We start from the raw sequence: 15,073 nt of genomic DNA on the forward strand, positions 1-15,073 counted from the left end.
ATGAGTTTTTAGCAGTTTAGCTCGCTTCGAGCTATTTCAATATTAGGATACCTCATGCTGTACCGTCCAATGGAAAGGTTTCCATTCACAACGGAAGGAACACACACAATTGACATCCTGGCAGATAGATGGGCCGGTGCGTGGAGTAATTTAAGAGTTCAGGGTACAGGACCACTATAATTTAGATGGGAATGATCTTTGGAGAAAATTAGCAAATACGCTTAGCGTGGAGTTCTCTCCTACAGTATGCACCATTCTCAATGTGATTGGGTTAATGGGTGCCATACTATAAGGCTGGTAACGTAAAGTAAGAGGAGTCAACACCTTAACCATTTTAGCTCATATTCCTCCTCTAGCTTACCCAAACCACCCGCTCCCCCACCAGCCCAGTGCCGATAAACATACACATCACACACATGTGAAGACGAGTAAGAGATACAAGGTTTATATACACATAGTAACAGTAGCACCACTTCCATAAGGCTGAGGAAACAAATATACAATGACAGGGAGGAAGGAGGTGTGCTGCTTAGAAAGAGGTATTTGTAACACGCTTTCGAGGAGCTGGGAAACAGCCTTACTTCAGAGGTAGCTTCACAGCACAGGCGCTGTTCAAGGGTGTGCTGTATTTAAAAAAAATAAATTAAAAACAAAACAGCAAAATACCCTAATCTGTTATATGCATAAAAAGGTGCCCCCCTCAAACAAAATGTGCTTTGGGACAGCTGTGCACATATCTAGCAGAACAAAAACACACTAGCCTATTCCAATACAGGAATTTGACCAACTGTTTGCAAAAATCCCCAGAGATGCATTTAGTACAAGATTCCCATCTGGCCAAAGGAATCGGCCCTTCAAAGTTTAGTTCAAACAAATCAAGGGCTTAACTTATATATTAAAACATCTACAGGTTAACGTCTTTGACCTGTATCACTGCATGAAAAATATTTAAATAATTTTGAATCATAACTACGGTCTTGTTTCTGGCCTTGAAAAACCTCACAGACATTCCTGCGTGTAGGATACTGCAATCTATTAGGGTGGGCAAAAGCCATGAGCAAACTGCTGAGTGGGATCGCCTAAAGGGAAAGTGAACTTGGCTAGATGAGTGCTGATACAGTGATCTTACCAAATATCCTATTAGGAGCCAAGCTGAAAAAGTTCTATACTATAAAAAGTTGCCTTCTGCAGCACTGTCTCCGTATGGCCTTGAAAGTCGACGAATGTTCCAATCATTCTCTTTGCCCAACTCTAAATTATACGGACCTGAACTGTAACAGTCCATTTACCAATACATTAATTTGACTCATTGGCACAAGCATCAGCAATCAACCATCCACGTAGAAAACATCCTTGTAGGAGAAATACAAACAATTTTCACTGACATGGCCAGGATCCAGTACTTTTATATACAAGGAATTGTACTCCACCACCAAAATCAAAAATACTATATCTTATGTGCATATACATATATGAATCTGCAACCTCTTTCTTGGATTTCAATAATGATCCAATCCAAGGGAATTTAGGAGTCAAAGGGTGGTGTTGGAAACAGAGCCATTAGGCAGAAGTTACTGCACTCCTTAGCGTAATGGCGAGACTGAAGCTGGTGGATGAACTAAAGAAAAAAACGCAATAAACACTGAAATCCATTTGTAAGGTACGTTTGTAGTCAAACTTTCTTACAGCAAGGGTCGCATCATAAGCAATCCTGTCAGAGTCACCAACAAGGCCAGAGCGCCTCAAATTTAACATGGATTCCTGACTGGTGCAAGGCCTCTTCTAATTCCCTGAGTCTACAATCCATGGGATTCTTCTGCACATGGGAGTTTTGTCAGCAAAAAATCGTCACTGTCGCTCACTCAGAAAAAAGAAATAAAGAGTTTTTAAAGGCAGCAGCTGATTGGCAGAATTTGTGGCTGGTCATGAGGTGAAAGCGACAAAAGAGAACGTCACAACGGAGGGCTGAAGTCACTCGGTGTGAAGAATATCCCATAACTCAATAGGCAAGTAAAATCCGAAAATGTACTTGCAGAATAATGGGCACCTCAGACGCCATATCAATTGACCAGTTTCTTTTTCTCTTTGACAGTGCTCACTCCACTCGGCCGTTAAGTACTGTAATTTCCCTCTTCTCCAACCAACACCCCCAACCTTGCCCACTGGAGTAGCGTGACAGCTGCCTTTCAAGGGAAGATGGTGTAATAGGCCATAACAATTACAGCATGCTTAACTGCAGTGGCTCATAAAGGGGCAGGGGGACGCAACACTTGCCATATTTCTTTTAAAACTTTTATTCAGTAATATATATTCTTCCCCCTCTCCTTCCTTTCTCTTTAAACTATAATATAACCGTCCATCATGCTATATAGACGACCTCTCCCTCGAACTGTAGTTTCTGAGCAGCTAAATAACACTTTACGCTGGTAAAGAGGTGTAGTGAGGGGAGGTCGGGAGAGGGCGCAGAACGGGGGAAGAAGCAACATTAGTCAACAACCGTTTTGCATACCCTTCACATTTTTCCCATGCTTTTCCAGGTCAGGAAGAGGTCAACAGGAAGTCAAAGGCATTTTATGAAAACCTTTTACATTCAGAAGAACAGTTTTGGGGGATATTTTTTGTTCGTTTTATCTGTTTTGAAAACATTTGAGTTCCACTCAGGTGCTGCCAGCATGTGGTCTAATCGTGGCCTCTCGCATCCCCGCTCTGCTTCTGTCCTTCAGCGACACGCCATCTCTGTACACATGGGTTTGGTTCTTGTTCTGCTTATGGAAAATTTTAACAACAGAGTCGGACCTAACAAAGGAGAAAAAAAGGAAAAAATATGGAACAGTGCAACAGCTTAATCAGATGATCAGTAGTGCAATATGTTAACAGCGATAACTGCAGCAGCAAAATAAGGCACATTTGACCAAGACTTTACCCACCATCCTTTCCATCATTTGGTGATAAAAAATCAAAAATACTACCACTTAAAGTCTGTTTTCACAACTGGTGACCACAGACCAGCAACCATGACAACCAAAATGACCCTCACTTTAAGCCTGCTCAAACATATGCCATTGCAAGCACCCACGTAAGCAGTTCAAATATGCAAACGAGTCAGTGTTAAGTTCCGAATGAAAAGATCTACTGCCTGCATACTCAAACTTGCCAAGATACTAGACTTTGTAAAAGTAAACACTGAGACATTCAGGTGCCCATTTTTCAAGGTCAGATTAACCACCCTGTACCAAAGTACAAACCTACAGGTTTAATGCACAAGTTACTTACCTTCGGTAACGATATATCTGTAAGAAACGTTAGTGTTAGATTCTTTTCCTTCGAATATCACCAGGCGTCAGACTGCATCAGGAAAGTACCTCTGCGCGTCGGTAGGCATCGCCTGCGGCTCCGCGTCCGTCTGCGTTGTGATCGCCGTGATGACATTGTCGGAGTACTTAGACGCCACCCTCGCGCGCTGACGTCAGTTCTGTACATGGCTTTCCGCGCCAGGAACGCAGACCCATGCAAGAAAACAACACTAGTGCCATGAAACTAGGCCCCCAGAGGGAAGATGCCTTAACCCTAGATATCGGTTCACAGAACGGGGAGGATGGGTGGGGCGGTAAGGAATCCAACACTAACTAATGTTTCTTACAGATATATCGTTACCGTAAGTAAGTAACTTGTGCATCTGAAAGAAACATGTTAGTGTTAGATTCCTTACCTTAGAATAGTTACCCCAGCAATACCAACCCCGGTGGAGGGTCTGCGAACCAAGATCACACCTGAAAGTCCTGGAGAACAGAACGGCCAAAGAAGCCATCTCTCCGGACTTGGCTGTTCAGGCAGTAGTGCCTGGCAAACGGGTGCAGCGAGGCCCACGTAGTTGCCTGACAAATGTCCTGCAAAGGGACTCCCCGACCCAGGGCAGTAGTAGCCGCTGTGGCCAGAGTGGAATGGGAGCGCAGCCCCACAAGAGGCTTCTTTTTACCCAAATAATAACAGACCTTGATGCACAAAACGACCCACCGAGAGATGGTCCGCTTGTGCACCGCCCGTCCTTTCTTAGCACCCACGTAGCCAACAAAGAGTTGGTCGTCCACCCGGAACTGTCGTGTGCGGTCTAGGTAAAAAGAGAGTGCACGTTTTGGGTCCAGAAGGTGGAGCCTCTCTTCCTCTTTCGAGAGATGCAGAAAGAAGGTGGGCAAGGTGATGGACTGCCCGATGTGAAAGGCAGTAACCACCTTGGGCAGAAAAGAAGGAAGAGTCCTCAGAACAACATTGTCCGGATGGACAGAGGAAGGGAGGCTTAGATGAAAGTGCCTGTAGCTCACTCACTCTTCTGGCAGAGGTGATGGCAACCAGGAAAGCAGTTTTGAGAGTCAGAAGACGAAGAGGGCAATTATGAAGTGGCTCAAAGGGAGCGCACATCAAATAAGTAAGAACCAGGTTCAGGTCCCACTGAGGCATCACGAAAGGAACAGGAGGGAACATGTGCGTGATGCCTTTCAAGAATCTATTTACCACAGGGGAATTGAAAGGAGAAGGATGATCAGGAAGCCTCAAGACGGCTGAAATGTCCGAGATATAGCCTTTGATTGTGCCCAGAGCAGAGCCCTGCAGGGCAAGAGAAAGAAGAAAGAGGAGTACCTCTGAAAGAGGGGCAGAAAGAGTGGATCCACAGACTTTGCTGTGCACCATGCCACAAACTTGTTCCAGCTGCAGGCATATACCGTTTTTGTTGAGGGACGCCTGGCTGCCAGAATAAAATCACAGACTTCAGGAGGCAAGTCAAATGGCCTCACCTGTCGCCGCTTAATCTCCAAGCATGTAGGTGGAGACTGGACAGGTTCGGGTGGAGGACGTCCCCTGTTGCTGCGACAGAAGGTCCTCCTAAACAGGCAGACGAATCAGGGGATCGACTGCCATACTGAGTAGCTCGGGATACCAGTACCTGCGTGCCCAATCTGGAGCCACAAGGATGACTTGGGCCCGGTCGTGCCTGATCTTCAGCACTCGGGCATTAGTGGTATAGGTGGAAAGGCGTACAACAGACCGCAGCTCCACTCGCAACGAAAAGTGTCTCTGAGCGAGTGCCGCCTTGGAAATTCAAACGCGCAGAACTGATGACATTGCGCATTCTCTTCGGTGGCGAATAGATCTAACCAAGGCTCTCCCCACTGCTGAAAGAGACCTTGCGCCACGTCAGAGTTCAGACACCATTCGTGATCCTTCATGCACCGGCGGCTGAGTTTGTCCGCCCTGGCGTTCAGCGAACCTGCCAGGTGTTGGACCATTAGGGTTAACCATGGTGATATCCAGCCATGTCCAGAGGCGCAGCGCCTCCTGACAGAGTCCACGACCCCACCCCGCCTTGTTTGTTGCAGTACTACATGGTGGTGGTGTTGTCCGTGAACACCTGCACTAGACTTCCCTGGACAGAGTAAGGAATGCCTTCAGTGCAAGCCAGATGGCCTGCAGCTCCAGAAGGTGGATATGGAGCCGGGTCTCCGCCGGAGAGCAGAGGCCTCTGATCTCCGCCTCTCCCATGTGGCCCCCATCCCAGGAGGGATGCTTCGTTCACCACTGCGTGCTCCGGTTAGGGAAGGGAGAGGTATCTGCCACTGACCCAATCGCGGTCTGTGAGCCACCACTGCAACTGACTCACAGTGCCCTCCGAGATCAGGACGTGGTCGGACAGGTTGCTGCTGTGCCCACTGGAACTTCAGGTCCCACTGCAGAGCCCACATCCGCCACCTGGCTTGAGGTACCAGCGTGATGCAGGAGGCCATCAGCCCCAGGATCCACAGCGTCATCCTGACCGAAAGTCAGGATGAAGGCTGAAAGATTGGAATCAGAGCCTGAATATCCCGAACCCGCTGCTGGGCAGGAAAAAACAGAAACTGCGCAGAGTCCAGAACCGCTCTGATGAAGAGGAGCTTCTGAGAGAGATGCAGGTGTGATTTGGGCACGTTAATGGAGAACCCCAGCAAGTGCAGGAGATCGGCCGTAGTCTGGAGTTGGGAGACGACTATCTGGGGCGAAACCGCCTTCAACAACCAGTCGTCGAGATAGGGTAAGACTGGAACCCCTGATCTGCGCAGATGAGCTGCGACCACCGCCATCACTTTCGTGAACACCAGAGAGGCACTGGTGAGGCCGAAGGGGAGCACGGTAAACTGAAAGTGCTCGTGGCCTACCGTGAGCCGCAGGTAGCGCCGGTGGGCCCGCAGGACTGGGAGGTGGAAGGAAAATGCTACTTACCAGTATGCATCTGTTCTTGGCATGTAGAGCTGCAGAGTTGTACACTATGCATAGATCTCCACCTAGTGTTGGGCCCGGATGTTTGCAGTTTGTTGTTGTCCTGAAAAGTTCTTTGGAAGTCACGAGTTAGGTGACTCCTCCTTTGGACCACATTGCGCATAGGCATCGGCTCCATCCCCAGATTGTTTTTTTCTGCCATCGGGCTCGGATGTGTTTCCTGCGCTTTGGTTTGGAACCCTTCTTGGGAATCAGAAAGTAGTGGGAATAACAATCACGACCTACTTCTGGCCCAGGAACGCGCTTGATGGGCCCATTGGCCAAGAGGACCCTAACTTCCTCCTGCAGAAGTCGCAAGTGTGCCCCAGACATGTGGTGGTACTGCGGTGGCATGACTGGAGGGGTCGCCTCGAAGGGGAGGGATTAGCCCCTTCGGACGATTTGCAGCACCCACCTGTCCGAAGTGATGGTACGCCAGTGGAGTAGGTGATGGCGAACCTTGCCTCCCACTGGCGTTGAATGGGCCTGAAAGCTCGGACTAGGAGGGCTTTAAGGCGGATGCTGCGGGAGCAGATGTGGTCTGACCAGGCCTCTGCCCCCCTGCACCACCAATGTGGGCACCAAGACTGCGTTTAGGTTGGGTCTGCGGCCTGTGGCCGGACGAACGTGTGGGGGCACCCCTTCCTTGGCCACGAAAGGGGCAAAAAGCAGAAGTTTGCTGGCTCTGGCCTAACTGGCCCAAGGACTTGGCCGTAGCCCTGGAGTCCTTAAAACAAACACTCAAGTGCGATGTCTGCTTTGTTGCCAAAAAGGCGACGGCCAACAAACGGCATGTCCATGAGTGTGTTTTGGACTTCCCCCGAAAAATTAGCAGACCTCAGCCAGTCATGGCAACATATCGCCACCGTTGTGGAAATCATTCTGCCTAGCGAGTTCTTGGTATCAAGTCCACATCGGATGGAATACCATGCTGCGTCCCGCCCCTCAGCAAGAGCCTGGGCTTGCTGTGTCTGGGCCTCCTCCGGACACTGGGGCAGCACGTCCGCCCCAGTATCCCACAGAGAGTGGGTGTAACGGCCCAAAGGGCATGCAGTGTTAATGGACCGCACCCCAAGCTGACTGAGGAGAGCAGTTTCTTCCCAAACTGATCAAGCTTTTTGGATTCCCGATCCGGGGGAGCGGTCAGGAATGCGGTCTAGGACGTGGAGGCTGGATAACCAGTCTCTCGGGGGTGGGGTGGGTGGACAGAAAGCAGGGGTCGCCCATAGCCGGGCGGTGGCGTCGGGCCAAGTTCCAATCCACAGGGGGCACTGTGGAGGGCCTGGACCAAGTGCCCATCAGAACGTCAGTGAGGGCCTCATTGAACGGCAGCATAGGCTCTGAAGAGTTTACTGGCGGTTGAAGCACCTCAGGTAGGAGGTTAGTCCTCACAGCCGCTACAGGGAGCTCAAGTGTCAAGGCCTGGCCGCCCTGCGCAGAACCATAGCATAATTAGCCCCCTCCTCCGTAGCCACGGAAGGAGGAGAGAGAAAACCAGTGTCAGGCGATGTCAAGACCACTGGCATCTCCCAGCTCATCTGCCCAGTCCTGACTTAACTGGCACAACTGTGCCAGAGGGTCCTTAGACGCCTCCCAGTCCTCCCTTTCATCCGTGTCCTGATACACAGTCATAAAGGACGGAGCCGGGTCATAGGCAAAGTGCTCACCCATCGACGCCGGAGACGGTGCCGAGCGGCATCGCTCCAACATGGACTAAAACCAGGGGCGGCGTAGGAGTCGTGAGGTCAACTGGCCTGGATACCGGGGGGTCCTGCGGCGCCGGGACCGAAGTCGTCGACAACGCTGGGTCCGAAGGCTCCTGCACGATAGGACCCCCAGACGTACCGCGGGGCCTGAAGGCGCGACGGTGGAAAGAGAGTCCATATGGCCATGAGGAAGTCTCGAATCTCGCCCGGAGTCGCATTAAGTCCAGGGACCGGAGGGTGTGGAGCTGGATGAGACTCCTGCGGCTCCGGTGGAGCCTCGTAGGTGGTGCCACCTGAACCCCTGGGTTGAGTCACGTGACCAGCGAGGGGAATCAGAAGAGCGGTGTTGCCTCTTCGACAACTTCTTGCCATGCCTCGACTTACCAGAGTGCGAAGACCTGGAACCCAACGAGCGGTGATGGCTGCAGCTCGGCGACCGGTCTCTCGACTTCCTCCTTGACCGGGACCTCGAGCTGCGCAGAGCTGACTGTCGGAGCTCGGGAAGCTTACGGGACCGCTCCCGCCTAGCTTTCGAGGTTAAGGCCCGACAGTTGGGCACAACTTGTCGTCGCGGTCGGCCCCTAAACAGTAGAGACACAGGCGGTGGGGGTCAGTAACTGACATCAGTCGGTGATAGGCGTCTGTGAGAAAGTGGCTCTATATGTATTGGACCAAAGTAAGGCGCAGTGTGTATAGAGGCCACCAACCCCATAGGTATAACAGAGGTTAAAGTCAGGGCTGACCTTACTCTCAAAAGTGGTAGCTTGGCCGAGCAGTAAGGCAGTACCAGAGGACAGTGTAAAGCATTTGTTGTACACACTCAGTCAGCAAAAGGTTTCACACACTCAAGGACTGAACTCCAGGCCAATTGTTTTATATCAAAAGATATAGTTGCTTTATTTTTAGAACAAACAGGTATCAAAATATACTTTTCTCAGTGATGAGTAATCTCAGGTTATTGCTTTGCAGTAAGGCAATGACTTGGTAAACACAATAGGCAACAGTTCTACACACAATTTAGCATTGAGCTCAATGGAGTTTTCTACACTATTACAGTTGATTACTTTGTAGATTACTTTTGTAAGTCCAAGAATGGATCCTAGATTCGGTCCTGGGGTCTATGCTGGAAACAGTTTAGTAAAAACGTTTTGGTTATTGCAATGATTTTTAAGGAATAAAAAGGTATTTTAAAAGTTCACACTTAGAAACTTTTCAGTGAAAATCTGGCAACGTTATCCAATGAGAGAAAATTCAGGTTGCATGTAAAGTACGTTCTTGTTACTTTTGTAATCCAGCACTCGGCCCCTAGGTCCAGCACTGGGGTCTCGACTTACGACAGGTGAGTAATTACGTTTCAGTAGTATGTGCAAATTTTAAAGAATATTTCAAGTTTTCAAAAGGAGACACTTAGAAGAAATTTCATAGAAAAGCAGACAATGGATTCCTATAGAGAAAATACAGGTTAAGGGTAAACCCGGTTTGGATTACTTTTGTGGTTCAATACTGGGCTACAAGGTACAGTACTGGCTTCTCTCCTGATTACAAGTGAGTACTTCGGAATTCGTTACTCGGCTTTATATTTAAATATTTAAAATTTTCTAAAGTAGACAGAAGATTTTTTGAGTCAAACCAGTCAATGTTATCCAATGGCAGGTAAGTGAGTTACCGGTTTCCAGGTGAGTACTCGGCTGGTGAAGTTAAGGTTCTGGGCATAGACTCAGGGGTCCCCCAGTGTCAGGTAGGTACAGATGGTTCACCCTCAGTGGCACAGGGGCAGCCGGGCGCAGAGGTAGTTAGGCCCAATGTTAGCCAATGAGGGGCAGGGGGCCTTCGGTTGGTGGCTGCTGGCTAGCAGCGGCTGTGAGAGCTGGGCTCCTGGTCACTTGCTCAGGGCAAATGGGGAAGTAGAATAGGGCAAAGGTTGAAGTGCCAGAGGCAGTCGGGCGGCTGGGTGCAGGGTGCTTTTGAGTCGTTGGGCGCTCAATGTTATTCAATGGGAAAGGTAAAAAGGTAAAGGCTGCAGACTCGGGGACGGAGATTCTTCAGGTGCAACCACCTCTTCGAGAGGTAAATTGGGATCCTGGAGAAGAGGTAGGTACCCCAAAGGGAGGCACAGGGAGCCGCAGGGTGCAGGGGTGTCGGGAAATCTTACCCTTGGTTGGTCGCAGTTGGAGGGGTCCCTGTTTCTGAGGCTGCAGGCGTCGTCTGGTTCGTCGTGGAGGGTCTTTGGGCACTGGACTTCGGCTCCCAGTCGCCGGGGGGGACATCCTCGTGGTCTTGGATCACTCGGGCACAGGCCGGGCATGGCGGGTGCAGAGTGGGCAGGTCTTGAGCTTCTTGGCTGGCACCAGGGTTTTGGTTGTTGAAGCAGAGCCTCTGCTTATGGGAGTCCCAGTCTTTAAGTGGGTCAAGGCAGGCAGGTCCTCATGGGGGTCCCAAGGTTGCTGTCCGCCGGGATTAGGCAGGAGCAGGTTCCAGGATTGACAGGCCTGTAGGGCTGGGGCCAAGTCAGTGGGGGACGTCCTGATGTGAGCAGCTGCACGGCGTGAGCCTCCTGAAATTGTCAGGTTCTGAGCAATGTAACTGGGAGAATTGTGGTGTAAGGCCTTATGAGCAATGCACGCGATTTTCAGGTGTATTCTGGCTTCGTAAGGTAACCCATTCAGAGACTAAGTCAGGAGAAATGTGTGAGCGTTTTTTTGATCCAGTGATGAGCCTCGCTGCAGCATTGATAGAGGCTCTTAATAGTGCAGTTGTTGATAGGGGGAGGCCGCAGAGGGCGGCACTTCCATAATCAATCCGAGGGATAACTAGCGCTTGGACTGCAGTCCTAAAGTCGTTGGCTGGGAGGAAGGGTTTCAGCTTCCGCAATGTATTGATTTGGAAATTAGCTCCCTTCGTTGCATTGCTGATATGCTGTTGCATATTGAGATTGGAGTTGAGGGTTATACCTAAAGATTTTGCTGAGTCTACAATGATAGGTTGGACGTTGAATGCAGTGAGGTGTTTAAGCCAATCCTGAGCGATGGGGATTTTGGAGGGGGGGTGCTATTAAAAGGAATTCTGTTTTTAGAGCATCAAGTTTGAGATGGTTCTCTGCCAGCCATGTCTGTGTGTCCTTAAGTGTTGAGTTGAGAAGTTTGACGTCTTCGGGGGATTGTAGTTTGAGGTAGAGTTGGGTATCGTCCGCATACATGTGGAATTGCACATTAGAGGCATGAAGCAGTGCGGTGAGTGGCTCCATGACTAGATTGAACAGGGTTGGGGATAAGGAGGATCCTTGCGGGACACCTAGTGTTACTGGAACAGGTGTGGACATAGTTTGTTAATTTTGAATTTCTGAGTCCGGTTATGAAGGAAGGAGAACAATTTGAGGACTGTCCCTGAAAGACCCATTCCGATATTCAACAGTTCGAGTAAGTTCTCGTGCTTGACTGTGTCGAATGCTGATGAAAGGTCGAGTAGGATGAGGAGGTAGGTACCGTTTTGGTCGAGAATTTGAAGCACCTCATCAATTATGTGTGTCATGGCTGATTCTGTGCTGTGGCCTGCATGGGTGTCGGGTGAGGAGGTCAAAATGTTCAATGTGTTTTGTCAATTGGAGGTGAACACATTTTTCTAACAATTTGGCTAAGGTGGGATATTGGAGATAGGGCGATAGTTATTAAGGTCAGTAGGGTCAGCTGTGGGTTTCTTTAGTATGGGAGATACTCGTCCCACTTTGAGGGAGTCCGGGATGCATCCTTGTTGAAGAGAACTATTAATGATTTTGGTCCAGAGCGGGAGAAGCCAAGGGATAAAGTCCTTTACAACGTTTGCAGGTAGAGGGTCCGAGAGGTGATTGGAGGGCTTCAAGGAACTAAGGATCTTGCCCATAGATTCTTCAGTGTAAGAATCAAAGGATGACCATGCAGCATTGTTTTTTAGTTTGCTGGGTGTTTTGCTGAGGGGGCTGGAGTGTAGGTAGGTCTCCAATTACGTTCAGCTAGTCTCATAGCTCGTCTATCATCAATAAGCATACCGTCGTACCATGGTTTTGAGTTTTTGGAGGAGACTCTTTAACTGAAGGGGGGCAACTTCGTTGACTATCGTGGTCATTGACTTGAGGTAGTGATCGGTGAGAGACTGAACATCGTTGTTGCCGGTAGGGGGCAGGAGAAGGTTGTAGCTGGGAGAGGGTGATTAGTTGGGATTAAGTTTTTTCAGGTCTCTTTTCCAGGCCTTGGATTTGGTGGGTTGAGCTGTGCAAAGTTTCACATATTCATTGATGAAGAATGTGATAATGTGGTGTTCAGACCAGTAGTCACAGGGTTGGATTGAGTCTAGTTGGGTGGTGTCACTTTTGGAAATGATGAGGTCTAGGATAGCACCTTTGTCGTGAGTGGGGCTGTTGCAGATTTGGGATAGGTCTAGGGTGTTGAGGAAGTTTTTGAGACTATTGACCACTGAGTCGTTGTGATCATTCCAATCAAGGTTGAAATGACCATGGAATATTTGTGTATTTTGTCGACCCGAGTTCGTTGTGATCATGTCCATGAGGTGTTCAGTGAAGGTAAGGTTGTCTCCTGGCGGGTGGTAAATAATATGTAGAGAGCATACTGGATTTACCCTCACTGTTGACATTGAGGCAGATTTGTTCACAAGAGGAGAATATAGGGGAGACGGCTCTAGTTACTGAGAGGTTACTCCGGTGAATACATGCTATTCCACCTCCTGTCTTGCCGGTCCTGTCTAATACGATGATGTGATAGTTAGGGGGAACTAGAATGTCAATGAGGAGGGAGGAGGACTCTGTTAGCCAGGTTTCGGTGAGTATGGTAAGCTCTAGGTCAAGTGCGATAATGAGGTCGGCTAGGTCAGATGCGTGTCTGGGGGCAGATCTGCAGTTAGGTAGTGTGCATTTGAGCCGTGGGTGATGAGGGATGCGGAGGGATCCAGAGTGAGGGTGACCTTTTTGAGATTATTAGAGATGATGCCTCTATTATTTTGAGTAGGGGGCCTGAGAGGGTTGGAATGGATAGTAGGGATGGGAAGGTGCGAGGAGGCTGTGTGGTCAATGGAAGCGGTATCGTAGGAGTGTAGTAGGGCACATATGTCATACCGTGTCAGTGGATTGATGCATCGGATAGGGCGGGTGGAAGAATTATGGGCAGGAATAGAAGTCCAGTGAGGAGGGTTGTGTTTGTGTGAGCGTGTAGGAAGGGTGGGGGGCTTGCGGGATAAAAGGGTACTAGGTAGAGAGGGGTGTCTAAGTTGATTAGCAAACAGTTCTTTGAAAGTTTGAAGCTCATCTTTGATTTGACAAAGGGTGGACATAATCTTGTCCAGAGTGGAATTAGGAACGGTAGTGGTGGAAAGAGTATAGGAGGGGGGACTGGAAGTAGTATAGGAGGAGGAGGAAGTTAGGGTGGGTGGAGGAGGAAGAGGAGGTGGGTAGGAATTTCAGTAGAGGGTACATGGGTGTTTACAGTGATAGAGTGAGGGGGAGTGCCAGGGTAGAGGGGGGTGGTATAGGAGGAGGGGGTACGAGGAGTGGTATAGGAGGAGGAGGAGGAAATTAGGGTGGATGGAGGAGGAAGAGGAGGTGAGGTAGGAGTTTCAGTAGTGGGTACGTGGTGACTACAGTGATAGGGTGTGGGGAGAGCCAGGGTAGGGGGGTGGTATAGGGGTGGGGGGGACTAGAAGTGGGGGAAGGCGGGGTGGTAATGAAGAGGGAGCTGGGTGTGAGAGGAGGGGGTGGAGATGGGAGAGGAGGGGGGGCTAGTTGTGAGAGGAGGTGGGGTGGTGATGGAGGAGGGGGGCTAGATGGGAGAGGGGGCGGGGTGGTGGTGTGAGAGGAGGAGGGGGGCTAGGTGTGAGGGGGAGGGGTGGAGATGTGGCAGGAGGGTGGACTAGTTGTAAGATGGGGTGGTGGTGATAGAGGATGGGGCTAGAAGTGAGGCGGCGGGGTGGTGATGGAGGAGGGGGGCTAGATGAGAGAGGGGCGGAGTGGAGAAGTGAGAGGAGGAGGGGGCAAGACGTGGGAGGGGGCAGGGTGGTGATGGAGGAAGGGTGGGTAGATGTAGGAGGAGGCGGAGTGGTGATGGAGGAGGGGGTGGTGATGTGGGAGGGATAGGTGGGTGAGGCTTAGGTGGAGAGAGGAGAAGTGTGTTGTAGGGTGGGGGAGAAGGGTTGAGGGAAGTATGCGGCTCTGGGCATCTAGAAGTCAAAAGGGTAGGGGGTGGGAGGGTGGGGTACTGAGTAGAAGAAGGAAAGGGTTGGTTGTTAGGCATGTGGGTAGGTTGGGAAGGAGTCAGAGGATTGGAAACCTGCTCTTTAATAATGGGAAATATGTTATCGAATAGGTTAAGGCTACGATCAGTGGACTGAGTGAGAATAGTACCGTTATTGTAGATAGTGATGGTTGCTGTCGCTTGAAAGAGTTGTGAGGGTGTAATAGACATCATAAGACCATGTGCGGACTTCCTCGAGGAGGAAATCTTGAGTAAGGGTAGGAAGGCTTTCCTCCATTGTGCTCTACGTTTAGTGTAGAAGATGTCGTCGGTGGTCGTGATTCCATTTCGAGGTGAAAAATAAGGGTCAGCAAAAAGGGTTTCTGGGTGGGATTTCAGAAAGTTGTGTTTGAAAGTTTTGGCAGATTTTTTGAAAGCTTGGGGGGGTAAATGATTTTGTATGTGTGAGTGCCTGTGAGTTCCATGATGTGACATGTGGTGTAAGTGAGGCGAGGTGAGTGTGTAGTAATGTAGAGCGAGGTGCTGATCTTATGCGTGAAGGAGGGGAAAGAGCAGCTGAAGAGAATGTGATTGGGATGCCTGCGGTGGGACTAGTCTAAGACTAGTCAGACTAGTCTAAGACTAGTCTGAGACTAGTCTAAGATGGCTGACACCTTAGGGAAGAAAGATAGTGGCTGTATAGTCCTTTGTCTGTTTCCATGACAAGAGTGAGGAGGAGTTGCCCTGTCTCACATTCACTATCTTTCATGGGATGAGGTGATAAGTCCTGTTTCCATTCTGATGAATAGGGTAGGAGTTGTGAGAGGGGGCGAGTAGTCCCGTTTCAGTTTCTTAGTCCCGTTTCAGTGG

General features: G+C 49.7%; 1 protein-coding gene across 1 annotated transcript in view; it reads right to left on the reverse strand.

Annotated features, from left to right (window-relative positions):
- Nucleotides 1-419: 419 nt before the first annotated feature.
- CSNK2A2 (casein kinase 2 alpha 2) overlaps nt 420-15,073 on the reverse strand; it is a 364,482-nt gene continuing 349,828 nt past the window's right edge. Inside the window, exon 12 of the mRNA XM_086947793.1 lies at nt 420-2,796. The gene's annotated coding sequence lies outside the window, so the exon portion shown is untranslated. The remainder of the gene's footprint in view (nt 2,797-15,073) is intronic.

The sequence above is a fragment of the Lissotriton vulgaris genome, chromosome 12 (assembly GCF_964263255.1).
Source record: "Lissotriton vulgaris chromosome 12, aLisVul1.2, whole genome shotgun sequence".
NCBI classification, from domain to species: Eukaryota; Metazoa; Chordata; class Amphibia; order Caudata; family Salamandridae; genus Lissotriton; species Lissotriton vulgaris.